Source organism: Pseudophryne corroboree, chromosome 5, assembly GCF_028390025.1.
Source record: "Pseudophryne corroboree isolate aPseCor3 chromosome 5, aPseCor3.hap2, whole genome shotgun sequence".
NCBI classification, from domain to species: domain Eukaryota; kingdom Metazoa; phylum Chordata; class Amphibia; order Anura; family Myobatrachidae; genus Pseudophryne; species Pseudophryne corroboree.
The window spans coordinates 792,162,016-792,179,375 of record NC_086448.1 but is presented as its reverse complement, the minus strand read 5'-3'; the positions used below and the strand labels follow the sequence as shown (position 1 = coordinate 792,179,375).

The following is a 17,360-nucleotide window of genomic DNA, read 5'->3' as shown; positions in this document are numbered from 1 at the left end:
TCTAGGAGTGGCACTGCAGTGTCACGCAGGATGGCCCTTCCAAAAAACCCTCCCCAAACAGCACATGACGCAAAGAAAAAAAGAGGCGCAATGAGGTAGCTGTGTGAGTAAGATTAGCGACCCTAGTGGCCGACACAAACACCGGGCCCATCTAGGAGTGGCACTGCAGTGTCACGCAGGATGGCCCTTCCAAAAAACCCTCCCCAAACAGCACATGACGCAAAGAAAAAAAGAGGCGCAATGAGGTAGCTGTGTGAGTAAGATTAGCGACCCTAGTGGCCGACACAAACACCGGGCCCATCTAGGAGTGGCACTGCAGTGTCACGCAGGATGTCCCTTCCAAAAAACCCTCCCCAAACAGCACATGACGCAAAGAAAAAAAGAGGCGCAATGAGGTAGCTGTGTGAGTAAGATTAGCGACCCTAGTGGCCGACACAAACACCGGGCCCATCTAGGAGTGGCACTGCAGTGTCACGCAGGATGTCCCTTCCAAAAAACCCTCCCCAAACAGCACATGACGCAAAGAAAAAAAGAGGCGCAATGAGGTAGCTGACTGTGTGAGTAAGATTAGCGACCCTAGTGGCCGACACAAACACCGGGCCCATCTAGGAGTGGCACTGCAGTGTCACGCAGGATGTCCCTTCCAAAAAACCCTCCCCAAACAGCACATGACGCAAAGAAAAAAAGAGGCGCAATGAGGTAGCTGACTGTGTGAGTAAGATTAGCGACCCTAGTGGCCGACACAAACACCGGGCCCATCTAGGAGTGGCACTGCAGTGTCACGCAGGATGTCCCTTCCAAAAAACCCTCCCCAATCAGCACATGATGCAAAGAAAAAGAAAAGAAAAAAGAGGTGCAAGATGGAATTGTCCTTGGGCCCTCCCACCCACCCTTATGTTGTGTAAACAAAACAGGACATGCACACTTTAACCAACCCATCATTTCAGTGACAGGGTCTGCCACACGACTGTGACTGATATGACGGGTTGGTTTGGACCCCCCCCAAAAAAGAAGCAATTAATCTCTCCTTGCACAAACTGGCTCTACAGAGGCAAGATGTCCACCTCATCGTCACCCTCCGATATATCACCGTGTACATCCCCCTCCTCACAGATTATCAATTCGTCCCCACTGGAATCCACCATCTCAGCTCCCTGTGTACTTTGTGGAGGCAATTGCTGCTGGTCAATGTCTCCGCGGAGGAATTGATTATAATTCATTTTAATGAACATCATCTTCTCCACATTTTCTGGATGTAACCTCGTACGCCGATTGCTGACAAGGTGAGCGGCGGCACTAAACACTCTTTCGGAGTACACACTTGTGGGAGGGCAACTTAGGTAGAATAAAGCCAGTTTGTGCAAGGGCCTCCAAATTGCCTCTTTTTCCTGCCAGTATAAGTACGGACTGTGTGACGTGCCTACTTGGATGCGGTCACTCATATAATCCTCCACCATTCTATCAATGTTGAGAGAATCATATGCAGTGACAGTAGACGACATGTCCGTAATCGTTGTCAGGTCCTTCAGTCCGGACCAGATGTCAGCATCAGCAGTCGCTCCAGACTGCCCTGCATCACCGCCAGCGGGTGGGCTCGGAATTCTGAGCCTTTTCCTCGCACCCCCAGTTGCGGGAGAATGTGAAGGAGGAGATGTTGACAGGTCGCGTTCCGCTTGACTTGACAATTTTGTCACCAGCAGGTCTTTCAACCCCAGCAGACCTGTGTCTGCCGGAAAGAGAGATCCAAGGTAGGCTTTAAATCTAGGATCGAGCACGGTGGCCAAAATGTAGTGCTCTGATTTCAACAGATTGACCACCCGTGAATCCTTGTTAAGCGAATTAAGGGCTGCATCCACAAGTCCCACATGCCTAGCGGAATCGCTCCCTTTTAGCTCCTTCTTCAATGCCTCCAGCTTCTTCTGCAAAAGCCTGATGAGGGGAATGACCTGACTCAGGCTGGCAGTGTCTGAACTGACTTCACGTGTGGCAAGTTCAAAGGGCATCAGAACCTTGCACAACGTTGAAATCATTCTCCACTGCACTTGAGACAGGTGCATTCCACCTACTATATCGTGCTCAATTGTATAGGCTTGAATGGCCTTTTGCTGCTCCTCCAACCTCTGAAGCATATAGAGGGTTGAATTCCACCTCGTTACCACTTCTTGCTTCAGATGATGGCAGGGCAGGTTCAGTAGTTTTTGGTGGTGCTCCAGTCTTCTGTACGTGGTGCCTGTACGCCGAAAGTGTCCCGCAATTTTTCTGGCCACCGACAGCATCTCTTGCACGCCCCTGTCGTTTTTAAAAAAATTCTGCACCACCAAATTCAAGGTATGTGCAAAACATGGGACGTGCTGGAATTTGCCCATATTTAATGCACACACAATATTGCTGGCGTTGTCCGATGCCACAAATCCACAGGAGAGTCCAATTGGGGTAAGCCATTCCGCGATGATCTTCCTCAGTTGCCGTAAGAGGTTTTCAGCTGTGTGCGTATTCTGGAAAGCGGTGATACAAAGCGTAGCCTGCCTAGGAAAGAGTTGGCGTTTGCGAGATGCTGCTACTGGTGCCGCCGCTGCTGTTCTTGCGGCGGGAGTCCATACATCTACCCAGTGGGCTGTCACAGTCATATAGTCCTGACCCTGCCCTGCTCCACTTGTCCACATGTCCGTGGTTAAGTGGACATTGGGTACAACTGCATTTTTTAGGACACTGGTGAGTCTTTTTCTGACGTCCGTGTACATTCTCGGTATCGCCTGCCTAGAGAAGTGGAACCTAGATGGTATTTGGTAACGGGGGCACACTGCCTCAATAAATTGTCTAGTTCCCTGTGAACTAACGGCGGATACCGGACGCACGTCTAACACCAACATAGTTGTCAAGGACTCAGTTATCCGCTTTGCAGTAGGATGACTGCTGTGATATTTCATCTTCCTCGCAAAGGACTGTTGAACAGTCAATTGCTTACTGGAAGTAGTACAAGTGGGCTTACGACTTCCCCTCTGGGATGACCATCGACTCCCAGCGGCAACAACAGCAGCGCCAGCAGCAGTAGGCGTTACACGCAAGGATGCATCGGAGGAATCCCAGGCAGGAGAGGACTCGTCAGAATTGCCAGTGACATGGCCTGCAGGACTATTGGCATTCCTGGGGAAGGAGGAAATTGACACTGAGGGAGTTGGTGGGGTGGTTTGCGTGAGCTTGGTTACAAGAGGAAGGGATTTACTGGTCAGTGGACTGCTTCCGCTGTCACCCAAAGTTTTTGAACTTGTCACTGACTTATTATGAATGCGCTGCAGGTGACGTATAAGGGAGGATGTTCCGAGGTGGTTAACGTCCTTACCCCTACTTATTACAGCTTGACAAAGGGAACACACGGCTTGACACCTGTTGTCCGCATTTCTGGTGAAATACCTCCACACCGAAGAGCTGATTTTTTTTGGTATTTTCACCTGGCATGTCAACGGCCATATTCCTCCCACGGACAACAGGTGTCTCCCCGGGTGCCTGACTTAAACAAACCACCTCACCATCAGAATCCTCCTGGTCAATTTCCTCCCCAGCGCCAGCAACACCCATATCCTCCTCATCCTGGTGTACTTCAACACTGACATCTTCAATCTGACTATCAGGAACTGGACTGCGGGTGCTCCTTCCAGCACTTGCAGGGGGCGTGCAAATGGTGGAAGGCGCATGCTCTTCACGTCCAGTGTTGGGAAGGTCAGGCATCGCAACCGACACAATTGGACTCTCCTTGTGGATTTGGGATTTCAAAGAACGCACAGTTCTTTGCGGTGCTTTTGCCAGCTTGAGTCTTTTCAGTTTTCTAGCGAGAGGCTGAGTGCTTCCATCCTCATGTGAAGCTGAACCACTAGCCATGAACATAGGCCAGGGCCTCAGCCGTTCCTTGCCACTCCGTGTGGTAAATGGCATATTGGCAAGTTTACGCTTCTCCTCCGACAATTTTATTTTAGGTTTTGGAGTCCTTTTTTTACTGATATTTGGTGTTTTGGTTTTGACATGCTCTGTACTATGCCATTGGGCATCGGCCTTGGCAGACGACGTTGCTGGCATTTCATCGTCTCGGCCATGACTAGTGGCAGCAGCTTCAGCACGAGGTGGAAGTGGATCTTGATCTTTCCCTAATTTTGGAACCTCAACATTTTTGTTCTCCATATTTTAATAGGCACAACTAAAAGGCACCTCAGGTAAACAATGGAGATGGATGGATTGGATACTAGTATACAATTATGGACGGGCTGCCGAGTGCCGACACAGAGGTAGCCACAGCCGTGAACTACCGCACTGTACTGTGTCTGCTGCTAATATATAGACTGGTTGATAAAGAGATAGTATACTCGTAACTAGTATGTATGTATAAAGAAAGAAAAAAAAACCACGGTTAGGTGGTATATACAATTATGGACGGGCTGCCGAGTGCCGACACAGAGGTAGCCACAGCCGTGAACTACCGCACTGTACTGTGTCTGCTGCTAATATATAGACTGGTTGATAAAGAGATAGTATACTCGTAACTAGTATGTATGTATAAAGAAAGAAAAAAAAACCACGGTTAGGTGGTATATACAATTATGGACGGGCTGCCGAGTGCCGACACAGAGGTAGCCACAGCCGTGAACTACCGCACTGTACTGTGTCTGCTGCTAATATAGACTGGTTGATAAAGAGATAGTATACTCGTAACTAGTATGTATGTATAAAGAAAGAAAAAAAAACCACGGTTAGGTGGTATATACAATTATGGACGGGCTGCCGAGTGCCGACACAGAGGTAGCCACAGCCGTGAACTACCGCACTGTACTGTGTCTGCTGCTAATATATAGACTGGTTGATAAAGAGATAGTATACTCGTAACTAGTATGTATGTATAAAGAAAGAAAAAAAAACCACGGTTAGGTGGTATATACAATTATGGACGGGCTGCCGAGTGCCGACACAGAGGTAGCCACAGCCGTGAACTACCGCACTGTACTGTGTCTGCTGCTAATATATAGACTGGTTGATAAAGAGATAGTATACTCGTAACTAGTATGTATGTATAAAGAAAGAAAAAAAAACCACGGTTAGGTGGTATATACAATTATGGACGGGCTGCCGAGTGCCGACACAGAGGTAGCCACAGCCGTGAACTACCGCACTGTACTGTGTCTGCTGCTAATATATAGACTGGTTGATAAAGAGATAGTATACTCGTAACTAGTATGTATGTATAAAGAAAGAAAAAAAAACCACGGTTAGGTGGTATATACAATTATGGACGGGCTGCCGAGTGCCGACACAGAGGTAGCCACAGCCGTGAACTACCGCACTGTACTGTGTCTGCTGCTAATATATAGACTGGTTGATAAAGAAATAGTATACTCGTAACTAGTATGTATGTATAAAGAAAGAAAAAAAAACCACGGTTAGGTGGTATATACAATTATGGACGGGCTGCCGAGTGCCGACACAGAGGTAGCCACAGCCGTGAACTACCGCACTGTACTGTGTCTGCTGCTAATATAGACTGGTTGATAAAGAGATAGTATACTCGTAACTAGTATGTATGTATAAATAAAGAAAAAAAAAACACGGTTAGGTGGTATATACAATTATGGACGGGCTGCCGAGTGCCGACACAGAGGTAGCCACAGCCGTGAACTACCGCACTGTACTGTGTCTGCTGCTAATATATAGACTGGTTGATAAAGAGATAGTATACTCGTAACTAGTATGTATGTATAAAGAAAGAAAAAAAAACCACGGTTAGGTGGTATATACAATTATGGACGGGCTGCCGAGTGCCGACACAGAGGTAGCCACAGCCGTGAACTACCGCACTGTACTGTGTCTGCTGCTAATATATAGACTGGTTGATAAAGAGATAGTATACTCGTAACTAGTATGTATGTATAAAGAAAGAAAAAAAAACCACGGTTAGGTGGTATATACAATTATGGACGGGCTGCCGAGTGCCGACACAGAGGTAGCCACAGCCGTGAACTACCGCACTGTACTGTGTCTGCTGCTAATATATAGACTGGTTGATAAAGAGATAGTATACTCGTAACTAGTATGTATGTATAAAGAAAGAAAAAAAAACCACGGTTAGGTGGTATATACAATTATGGACGGGCTGCCGAGTGCCGACACAGAGGTAGCCACAGCCGTGAACTACCGCACTGTACTGTGTCTGCTGCTAATATATAGACTGGTTGATAAAGAGATAGTATACTCGTAACTAGTATGTATGTATAAAGAAAGAAAAAAAAACCACGGTTAGGTGGTATATACAATTATGGACGGGCTGCCGAGTGCCGACACAGAGGTAGCCACAGCCGTGAACTACCGCACTGTACTGTGTCTGCTGCTAATATATAGACTGGTTGATAAAGAGATAGTATACTCGTAACTAGTATGTATGTATAAAGAAAGAAAAAAAAACCACGGTTAGGTGGTATATACAATTATGGACGGGCTGCCGAGTGCCGACACAGAGGTAGCCACAGCCGTGAACTACCGCACTGTACTGTGTCTGCTGCTAATATATAGACTGGTTGATAAAGAGATAGTATACTCGTAACTAGTATGTATGTATAAAGAAAGAAAAAAAAACCACGGTTAGGTGGTATATACAATTATGGACGGGCTGCCGAGTGCCGACACAGAGGTAGCCACAGCCGTGAACTACCGCACTGTACTGTGTCTGCTGCTAATATATAGACTGGTTGATAAAGAGATAGTATACTCGTAACTAGTATGTATGTATAAAGAAAGAAAAAAAAACCACGGTTAGGTGGTATATACAATTATGGACGGGCTGCCGAGTGCCGACACAGAGGTAGCCACAGCCGTGAACTACCGCACTGTACTGTGTCTGCTGCTAATATATAGACTGGTTGATAAAGAGATAGTATACTCGTAACTAGTATGTATGTATAAAGAAAGAAAAAAAAACCACGGTTAGGTGGTATATACAATTATGGACGGGCTGCCGAGTGCCGACACAGAGGTAGCCACAGCCGTGAACTACCGCACTGTACTGTGTCTGCTGCTAATATAGACTGGTTGATAAAGAGATAGTATACTACTAATATTATATATACTGGTGGTCAGGTCACTGGTCACTAGTCACACTGGCAGTGGCACTCCTGCAGCAAAAGTGTGCACTGTTTAATTTTAATATAATATTATGTACTCCTGGCTCCTGCTATAACCTATAACTGGCACTGCAGTAGTGCTCCCCAGTCTCCCCCACAATTATAAGCTGTGTGAGCTGAGCAGTCAGACAGATATATAATATATATAGATGATGCAGCACACTGGCCTGAGCCTGAGCAGTGCACACAGATATGGTATGTGACTGACTGAGTCACTGTGTGTATCGCTTTTTTCAGGCAGAGAACGGATATATTAAATAAACTGCACTGTGTGTCTGGTGGTCACTCACTATATAATATATTATGTACTCCTGGCTCCTGCTATAACCTATAACTGGCACTGCAGTAGTGCTCCCCAGTCTCCCCCACAATTATAAGCTGTGTGAGCTGAGCAGTCAGACAGATATATATAATATTATATATAGATAATAGATGATGCAGCACACTGGCCTGAGCCTGAGCAGTGCACACAGATATGGTATGTGACTGAGTCACTGTGTGCTGTGTATCGCTTTTTTCAGGCAGAGAACGGATTATAAATAAAACTGGTGGTCACTGGTCACTATCAGCAAAACTCTGCACTGTACACTACTGAGTACTCCTAATGCTCCCCAAAATTAGTAAATCAAGTGTCTCTCTAATCTATTCTAAACGGAGAGGACGCCAGCCACGTCCTCTCCCTATCAATCTCAATGCACGTGTGAAAATGGCGGCGACGCGCGGCTCCTTATATAGAATCCGAGTCTCGCGATAGAATCCGAGCCTCGCGAGAATCCGACAGCGTCATGATGACGTTCGGGCGCGCTCGGGTTAACCGAGCAAGGCGGGAAGATCCGAGTCGCTCGGACCCGTGAAAAAAAACATGAAGTTCTGGCGGGTTCGGATTCAGAGAAACCGAACCCGCTCATCTCTAGTATATCTATGTCCCAGCATAACTCTGGAATGCCTGCAGCATTTAGACCAAACTTGGTACACATACAGTATGATTTATAATCTGGGAACAAACACTGTGGGGGTAACATACCCCTAGCACCCCTAGGGGGGTGACAGCCACACATAGTATATCAGGAGATAGCATAACTCCAGAATGGCTGGAGCTATGTACACAAAAATTGATGCACATACTGTATGATTTACAATCTGGGAACAAACACTGTGGGGGTAAGGCACCCCTAGGGGTGGGACAGCAGCACAGAGTATATCAGGAGACAGCATAACTTTGAAATGCCTGGACCAATTTACACCAAACTTGGTACACATATGACTTACAATCTGGGAGCAAACACTGTGGGGAGAAGACACCCCTAGGGGTGATGCAGCAGCACAGAGTATTTCAGCACACAGCATAACTCTGGAATGCCTGGAGCAATTTACACCAAACTTGGTGCACATATGACTTACATTCTGGGAACAAACACTGTGGGGCTTAGACACCCATAGCACCCCTAGGGGTGAGGCAGCACCACAGAGTATTTCAACAGACAGCATAACTCCAGAATGCCAGGACCAATTTACACCAAACTTGGGACACATATGAGTTACAATCTGGGAACAAACATTGTGGGGGCAAGACACCCCTAGCACCCTTAGGGGTGAGGCAGCACCACAGAGTATTCAGCAGACTGATTAACTCTGGAATGCCTGGAGAAATTTACACCAAACTTGGTACACATATGACTTACAATCTGGAAACAAACACTGTGGGGGTAACACACCACTATCACCCCTAGGGGTGGGCCAGCAGCACAGACGCTATCAGGACATGCATGATATGTCAGTGACAACAGGGCTGCATGTGACAGTGGTAGTGACATGATGTGAGGAGGGGAATGGAGGCAGCAGGAAGCCACACACTGAGAGTAATATAGTGGGAGGAGCAGGGTCCCCAGGAGCACAGAGTATATCAGGAGATGAGTGATGTGTCAGTGAGGATGGGAATGGAGGTAGCACGAACCCACACACTGAGAGTTATATAGTGGAAGTAGCAAGGTTTTCCAGCAGCACAGAGTATATCGGGAGATACATAATGTGCTGCGCTATATAAGAAACTGTAAATAAATCGATAATTTCACAGGGGCACTGACATCATGTGAGGAGGGGAATGGAGGCAGCAGGAAGCCACAGACTGAGAGTTGTATAGTGGGAAGAGCAGGGTCCCTTGGGGGACCAAAAATGGGTCCGGACACTACACATAGGGCCTCATTCCGAGTTGATCGCTAGCTGCTGTTGTTCGCAGTGCAGCGATCAGGCTAAAAATTGGCATTTCTGCGCATGCGTATGGGGCGCACTGCGCACGTGTGACGTACTTTCACAAAAGCCGATGCAGTTTCACACACGGTCTAGCAACGCTTTTCAGTCGCACTGCTGGCTGCAGAGTGATTGGCAGGAAGTGGGTGTTTCTGGGTGGTAACTGACCGTTTTTGGGAATTGTGTGTAAAAACGCAGGCGTGCCGGATAAAAACTTAGGCGTGGCTGGCCGAATGCAGGGCGTGTTTGTGACGTCAAAACAGGAACCAAACAGTCTGAAGTGATCGCTAGCTAGGAGTAAGTCTCGAGCTATTCTGAAACTGCACAATCTTTTTTTGTAGCAGCGCTGCGATCCTTTCGGTCGCACTTCTGCTAAGCTAAGATACACTCCCAGTAGGCGGCGGCCTAGCGTTTGCACTGCTGCTAAAAGCAGCTAGCGAGCGAACAACTCGGAATGAGGGCCATAGTGGGTCAGGGAAGCAATGTTTGCCTATATTGCGCGCATACACAAATGCCCGGGCCGAAATAGAGGCCCAGTCCGTCGCTGTCTCTAACCAACATAAATTAACGAACAACTGTAATTCTAATTTACCATCCTCATCCCGTAGCGTAGCACAGGTTTTTACCTAGTGCTAGTATTATTAACCCATCTCCTGGTGTGCAAGCATACATTTGAATATGCAAGGACTGAAACGCCCGCGTTGTCCATCTTTGGACGCAACAATCCCACTTTGGTGCATCTTTAGATGCCTCCATCAGACACATCCTTGAAACTTGCGCTTGTCCCATACTAGGTGTAGATTCGCTGTCAGAGTACGGCACCTATGTCAGGGCCGGATTATGGGCCACATGGGCCTGGAGCTAAAAAGGTTCAAGGGCCTACTGTGAGGTGCGGAGGAGCTGCAATCAGTGCGGGCATGGGTGGGGCCGAAGCCATGTGGGTACACACTGTGTACACCTCCTACACTATCAGCTCTATTGTTTCACTATGTACATAAAAATATTTTAAATTGCTAGAAAAACTATTTGAATACTTATGATTTATGGCTGACTTTTTGGCCAGATGGGTGGCTGATCATCATCATGCTGCCATTATCATAGGCCTATTTTTAGGTGGAGGCCTGGAGCTGTGGCTCCCTCCACCCCATTGTTAATCTGGCCCTGCCTCTCTCCTGGAAAATATTTGGTTTCTGCTTATTCCCAGGAGAGTTTCACCTGGTCAATTGCTTTGAGTCAGTCAGTCGCCAATCTGCTTGGTGGTCATGGGATGGAAAAGGAATGACAGGGTTCTCCTATAAGGCTCCAAATGCACCCTACATCATATGCCATGTTACCGTGGTTCTAATGTTAATCGCTCCTAATTCTAAAAAGAAAGAAAGTTTGGTGTTGTTTTTTCATGTAATCTGGAAAAGACCATACAAAACAGAGAACCTTATAATACTGTATATAGCATAATTATTATTATTATCCTTTATTTATATGGCGCCACAAGGGATCCGCAGCGCCCATTACGCAGTACATAATAAAATAGAAATCCCGGGGTTAGGTGCCATCAAAGGGAGTATGGAGTATAAGTGTAAGTAAGAAAAGGAAAGGCACATGAGGAAAGAAGTCCCTGCTCTTGCGAGCTTACAATCTAAAAGGTAATGGGCTAACAGACCAGAGCGACACAGACGGGGTAGACAATGGGCATAGAGAAGAGGGTTAGGACAGTGGTTTCCAAACTTTTTTGAATCACGGCGCCCTAGAGTATCAGAATTTTTTTCACGGCACCCCTAGGCCAAAAATTTCTTATTGAGAAATTTAGAAATAAATATTTATTTAGGTAAATTGTATTTATATGTCATCAAATTGTATTTATAAGATTTGCTTCTGTTTGTCCCCATATTGTATGACTGACAGCCACCAGCACTGGTTTTGCCTATTGTATTAACCATAAATAATTTGAATTGGTCCTTGACCACCAATCCAAGGCACTCCTGCAAGTGTCCCGAGGCACCCCAGGAGCCACGGCACACAGTTTGGGAACCACTGGGTTAGGAGGAGAGTTGACTGGGTTTGGTGAAGAAGTGGGTCTTGAGAGCCTGTTTGAAGTTTTGTAGAGAGGTGGAGAGTCGGATGGGAAGAGGTAGAGCATTCCAAATATAGGGAGCAGCACGTGCAAAATCTTGTAGGTAGGAGTGGGAGGAGGTAATTAGTTGGCAGGAGCATTAGCAGAGCGAAGAGGACGGGTGGGAATGTAAAGAGAGATAAGGTCAGAGATGTAAGATGGAGAAGAGTGGGTGAGGGCTTTGTAGGTGAGTGTGAGAAGCTTGAATTGGATTCTGAATGGGAAGGGTAGCCAGTGAAGGGCCTGCAGGAAAGGGGATGTGGATGTACTGTAGTACTTTTGGTGAGGAAGATGAGACGGGCAGCAGCATTGAGGATAGATTGAAGTGGAGAGAGGCATTTTTGAGGGAGGCCAGATAGGAGGAGATTGCAGTAGTCTAATCTGGAGATGACCAGTGAGTGAATGAGGGTCTTAGTATCGTCCTGGGTGAGAAAGGGTCTGATCCTGGAGATGTTTTTGAGGTGGAAATGGCAGGTTTTTGATAGGTACTGAATGTGTGGTTTGAAGGAGAGGGAGGAGTCAAGGATTACTCCAAGACATCGCACTTGGGGGCTAGAGGAGATAGTTGTGCTATCAATGGATAATGAAATTGTGGGAGGTGAGGTTATGCAGGAGGGAGGGAAGATGATCAACTCAGTCTTAGACAAGTTAAGTTTAAGAAAGCGCTGGGACATCCAGGAAGGAGATAGCAGAGAGACAGTTGGAGATACGAGTGAGGAGAGCAGGGGAGAGGTCAGGGGAGGAAAGGTAGATTTGAGTATCATCAGCATAGAGATGATATTTTAAGTCAAAAAAGCTAATGAGCTCACCTAATGAGGATGTGTAGAGAGAGAAAAGGAGAGGCCCAAGAACAGAACCTTGGGGGACACCTACTGGTCGAGGAAGTGGGCGGTAGGTGGAGTCATGAGAGGAGACAGAAAAGGAATGGCCAGAAAGGTAGGAGGACAGCCAGGAGAGAGCAGTATCACGCAAACCAAGGTAGTAAAGGATTTGCAGGAGGAGAGGGTGGTCTGCAGTGTCAAAAGCAGCAGAGAGGTCAAGGAGAATAAGCAGAGAGTAGTGGCCCCTGGATTTCGCAGCAAGAAGGTCATTGCAGACTTTTGTGAGGGCAGTTTCAGTGGAGTGCTGAGGACGGAAACCAGACTGGAAAGGGTCAAGCAGTGAGTGGGAAGAAAGAAAGACAGTGAGGCGGTTGTAGACAATACGCTCAAGGAGTTTGGAGGCAAAAGGAAGAAGGGAGATGGGTTGGTAGTTGGAGAGATTGGTTGGATCAAGGGTAGGTTTTTTAAGAATAGGGGAGACAAGTGCATACTTGAAGGCAGAAGGGACAGTGCCTGATGATAGTGAGAGATTGAGTAGATGGGCAAGATGGGAACAGGCAGAAGAAGAGAGGAAGTGGAGAAGGCGGGAGGGAATAGAGTCAAGTGGAGAGGTGGAGGGGGGTGAGGACCGGATGAGGACCATGACTTCCTCTCCAGATACAGGGAAGAAAGATGTCAGGGTTGGTAGGAGGGAAGGAGAGGGAGGGGGGGTTGAGAAATGGAGGAGGGAGGTTGCTCAGGTTCTGGTGGGATGTTATGTCCTGATGAATGGAGTCAATTTTGGATGTGAAGTAGGTGGCAAAGTCAAGAGCAGAAAGCGAAGAGGGGAGTTAAGGCGGGGGTGGGCAGAGGAGCAAGTTGACAGTGGCAAAGAGGCGCCAGGGGTTTGAGGATTGGGAGGAGATGAGGTTTTTGAAGTAAGACTGTTTTAATTATAATTATAATTATTATCATAATTGTCTTTATTAGCATTAATCCCAGCTGTTTATAGATTACTTTGCCAGTTTAAGATCCTACAAATGCCACAATGAAATAGTGGCCTTAATTAGTGTAGAAATATTTATAAAGCAAAAATTCCCAAAACACCACTCTAAGGAGAAATGTAATAGAGGCACCAAAAAACTGTGATTTTCAAGCATATACAGTAACTCTCCATCCCAAATTTTTCAGTGCTTTAAATATAATTCAGCTGATGCAATAAGATGCAAGTTCAAATATTGTTGAATAAGCCAAAAAAAAAAATACCCACCAAAAAAGACGTGCAGTTTGAGCTATTGGTCCAGCTAGAACTTAGGGAATTTAAACATACTCTACTGTAGGTATTAAGTTGTCACAAGTGATTTGTTTTTGATGGTACTCAATGGTACACAATACCGATAATTTCTTTGTGGCATAAATTTTTAATTGTTATACAGTACCGAGTTCTGAAAACAGGAAGAAATCCGTGAAATAATTTAAGAAATAAATAAGCATCGGAAGACTTGTTCAGAGTATGGAAGCTACTATAAATCTTATAACAACTTTAAGTGAATACTGACACTTTTTTCCTGTTTACTGATACATTTATTCATTAAAAAAAAGTACTGGTTGTCACTAATTAATCCTTATGAAAGAAATCCAACCAATCAAAAATATATATTTATAAGGAACAATTATTTAATGAATTTATTATTGGGTTCAAAATATTAATAATAATAATAATAATAATAATAATAAAAAATAGTGGGCAATGAAATTTTAGATAGTAAGAGGGGCAATAAAATGTTTATATTAATTCTTTCCATGCTAATCAATTAATGATGGAAGCACCATTTATATTAAACACTTGGTTCCCAACATGCATGCACTTTTATAGTTAAGATTATAATTAATATATAAATATTACTGCTCCTGTTTTTTAATTTATAAATAATATTGGCTCTTAATTTTTATTTAATATTATACTGCTCAGGTTATAAAAATTTTTTATCACTTATTATTAATTTGCCCTTAATAATAAAATAATTAAAAATAATAATGGTGCCCCATATATTTATTAAATGTTTGCACCCCCCTTAATCAAGTTTTAATTAGTGACATTATAATACATACATGTACATCTAATGGGTGCAGTTTGTTTTATCGACAGTGTCTAGGTCGACAATGTTTAGGTCGACCACTATAGGTCGACAGTCACTAGGTCGACATGGATGGAAGGTCGACAGGGTTTCTAGGTCGACATGTGCTAGGTCGACAGGTCTAAAGGTCGACATGAGGTTTTGTGTTTTTTTGTGTCGTTTTCTTCGTAAAGTGACCGGGACCCCAAATTAGTGCACCGCGTCCCCTCGCATGGCTCGCTTCGCTCGCCATGCTTCGGGCATGGTGCCTTCGCTCCGCTACCGCTTCGCTCGGCACACTTTACCGTTCCAATCGTAGTCCACATGGATCGTTAAGTATGAAAAAATCCCCCCCCCCCAAAAAAATGTGAAAAACTCATGTCGACCTTTAGACCTGTCGACCTAGCACATGTCGACCTAGAAACCCCATCAACATTCCATCCATGTCGACCTAGTGACTGTCGACCTATAGTGGTCGACCTAAACATTGTCGACCTAGACACTGTCGATCTTCAGACCGGATCCCACATCTAATACCTCTCTTTATTATGTTCTGGATGGACAGAAACTACAGTTGAATTCAGTATGTTTTAATAATTTATTTTAAATTAAATAATATAAGAACTTATACTTCCATTTAGTTGCAAATAAGTATGTATTTCAATTGCATAAAGGATCACAGTTTATTGTATTAAAGCTATAGATGAGCGGGTTCGGTTCCCTAAGAACCGAACCCACCCCCCCGAACATCACGTCCCGAGCCCGGATCCGAGACCGGCTTTGGACTTCCCGGCAGACTCGGAAACCAGAACGAGGCAAAACTTAATCATCCAGCTGTTGGATTCTCTCGGGTTTTGGAACCCATAAAAACAGCCACGCGTTGCTGCCATTTTAACTCCAGACTTGGAGACTGAGGTAGACAGACCTCTGTCTCTTTCTGTGGCTGGTGGCGTTGGGTGGGGTTAGTGTGTGCTCTGTAGGGGTGCTGCTGCCGTCACTGTGGTGTACCTGTGCTGTGTTAGGGGTGCTTTCCTGGCTGCCCTTTCTGTCACTGGTGTTTCATGTGCTGCCGCTGTACATGGGTGTTGCTGTCCTGGCTGTCACTGTGTTGTACAGGGTGCAGGGGCACTGTCCTCCTGTATGCTGGAAAATATAGGGGTGCTGCTGGCCCTGTATGTTGTAAAAATTCAGGGGAGCAGTTGTTAAAAATTAAAAGCACACTGCTCCTGTATGCTTTCAAATATAAGGGTACTGCTGGCCCTGTATGTTGTAAAAATTCATGGGTGCAGTTGTTAAAAAATAAAAGCACACTGCTCCTGTATGCTGTAAAATATAGGGGTGCTGCTGTTCAACATTACACTGGCCCTGTATGCTATAAAAATTCAGGGGTGCGGTTGTTAAAAATTAAAAGCACACTGCTCCTGTATGCTGTAAAATGTGTGAAAATACAGGGGTGCTGGCACTGTCTGCGGTTGCAATGTCTAGGTCTGACCTTCACAACACTGTATGGGAAGAGGAGGCTCCTACCACCATTTGCATGCCCCCTGAAAGTGCTGGGAGGAGCACCGCCAGTCCAGTTGCTGATATTGAGATTGAGTATGTCACTGTAGAAGTACACCAGGATGAGGAGGATATGGGTGTAGCTGGCGCTGCAGAGGAAGTTGACGATGAGGATTTTGATGGTGATGTGGTTTGTTTGAATAAGGCACCAGTGGAGACAGTTGTTGGCCATCAGATGAAAAAGCCTATTGTCATGCCTGGGCAAAATATAAAAAAAGCCACCTCTTCGGTGTGGAATTATTTCTCCACAAATCCGGACAACAGGTGTCAAGTCATCTGTTGTCTTTGTCAATCCATGATAAGTAGGGGTAAGGACGTTAACCACCTTGGAAAATCCTCCCTTATACGTCACCTGTAGCGCATTCATCATAAGTAATTGTCAAGTTCCGAAACTTTGGGTAATAGCGTAAGCAGTCCACTGACACCTAAATGATGTGGTGAGGATGAGGATGTAAACACTGAAGGGGAAGGGGGGAGATCTGAGGATGAGGACGACATATTGCCACTGTAGAGCCAGTTTGTGCAAAGAAAGATTAATTACTTCTTTTTTTGGTGGGGGCCCAAACAAACCAATCATTTCAGCCACAGTCGTGTGGCAGACCCTGAGCGCTAAAATGATTGGTTTGTTAAAGTGTGCATGTCCTGTTTATACAACATAAGGGTGGGTGGCCCAAGGACAATTACATCTTGCACGTCCTTTCTTTGTCTGCCACATCATTCCAGGGGTGCTGTCTATGCTGTATAAGTCCAGGGGTGCTGCTGTACTTGATGCTAGGTTTAAATGAAAGCCTAGAGCAGATATGAAACAAGTTTCAAAGTCACAAACAGATTTGTGAAAACTAGCCGCAAAGGTGGAAATGGAAATTGTTTTTAAATAAAGTGGGGAGAAACCCCATTTGTTGCCAAAGTCAGTGAGCGGCACATCGCAGCTACTGTAATTAATTGGTTGCTAAGGGTAACTTCTCTACTTCTCCAGTCTTCAGAAAGTTTGATAAACATACTTGCCAATTTTCCAGGAAGTTGCGGGAGACTCCTGATTTTTTTTAGGTAGTCCCCCGCACCCCCAGAAGATTAGACAGATCTCCTGCATCCTGAAATGAGAATAATATGTGGAAACACGTGATCATAGGGAGGGGCGGGGCTAAAATGCCACAAATCATTCTACTTTAGCTCCGACCATCCCTGAAGACCTACAAATCGGTGCATTTTGCTGCAATGGGGGTGGGGCCTCATGATGTGGTCCCCACACCCAAAGCTCTCTGTAGCATCTCCTCTCTGGGCCTCTTCCAGAGAGGAGAGGAATAAAGCAGTCAAGTATGTTGGTATATTTCCCCCTATATTTTACATTACTTTATGCCCAAGTAAAGTA

General features: G+C 45.5%; 1 protein-coding gene across 1 annotated transcript in view; it reads right to left on the bottom strand.

Moving 5' to 3' along the window:
• DGKB (diacylglycerol kinase beta) overlaps nt 1-17,360 on the bottom strand; it is a 903,118-nt gene that overhangs the window by 213,914 nt on the left and 671,844 nt on the right. The window lies entirely within an intron of this gene.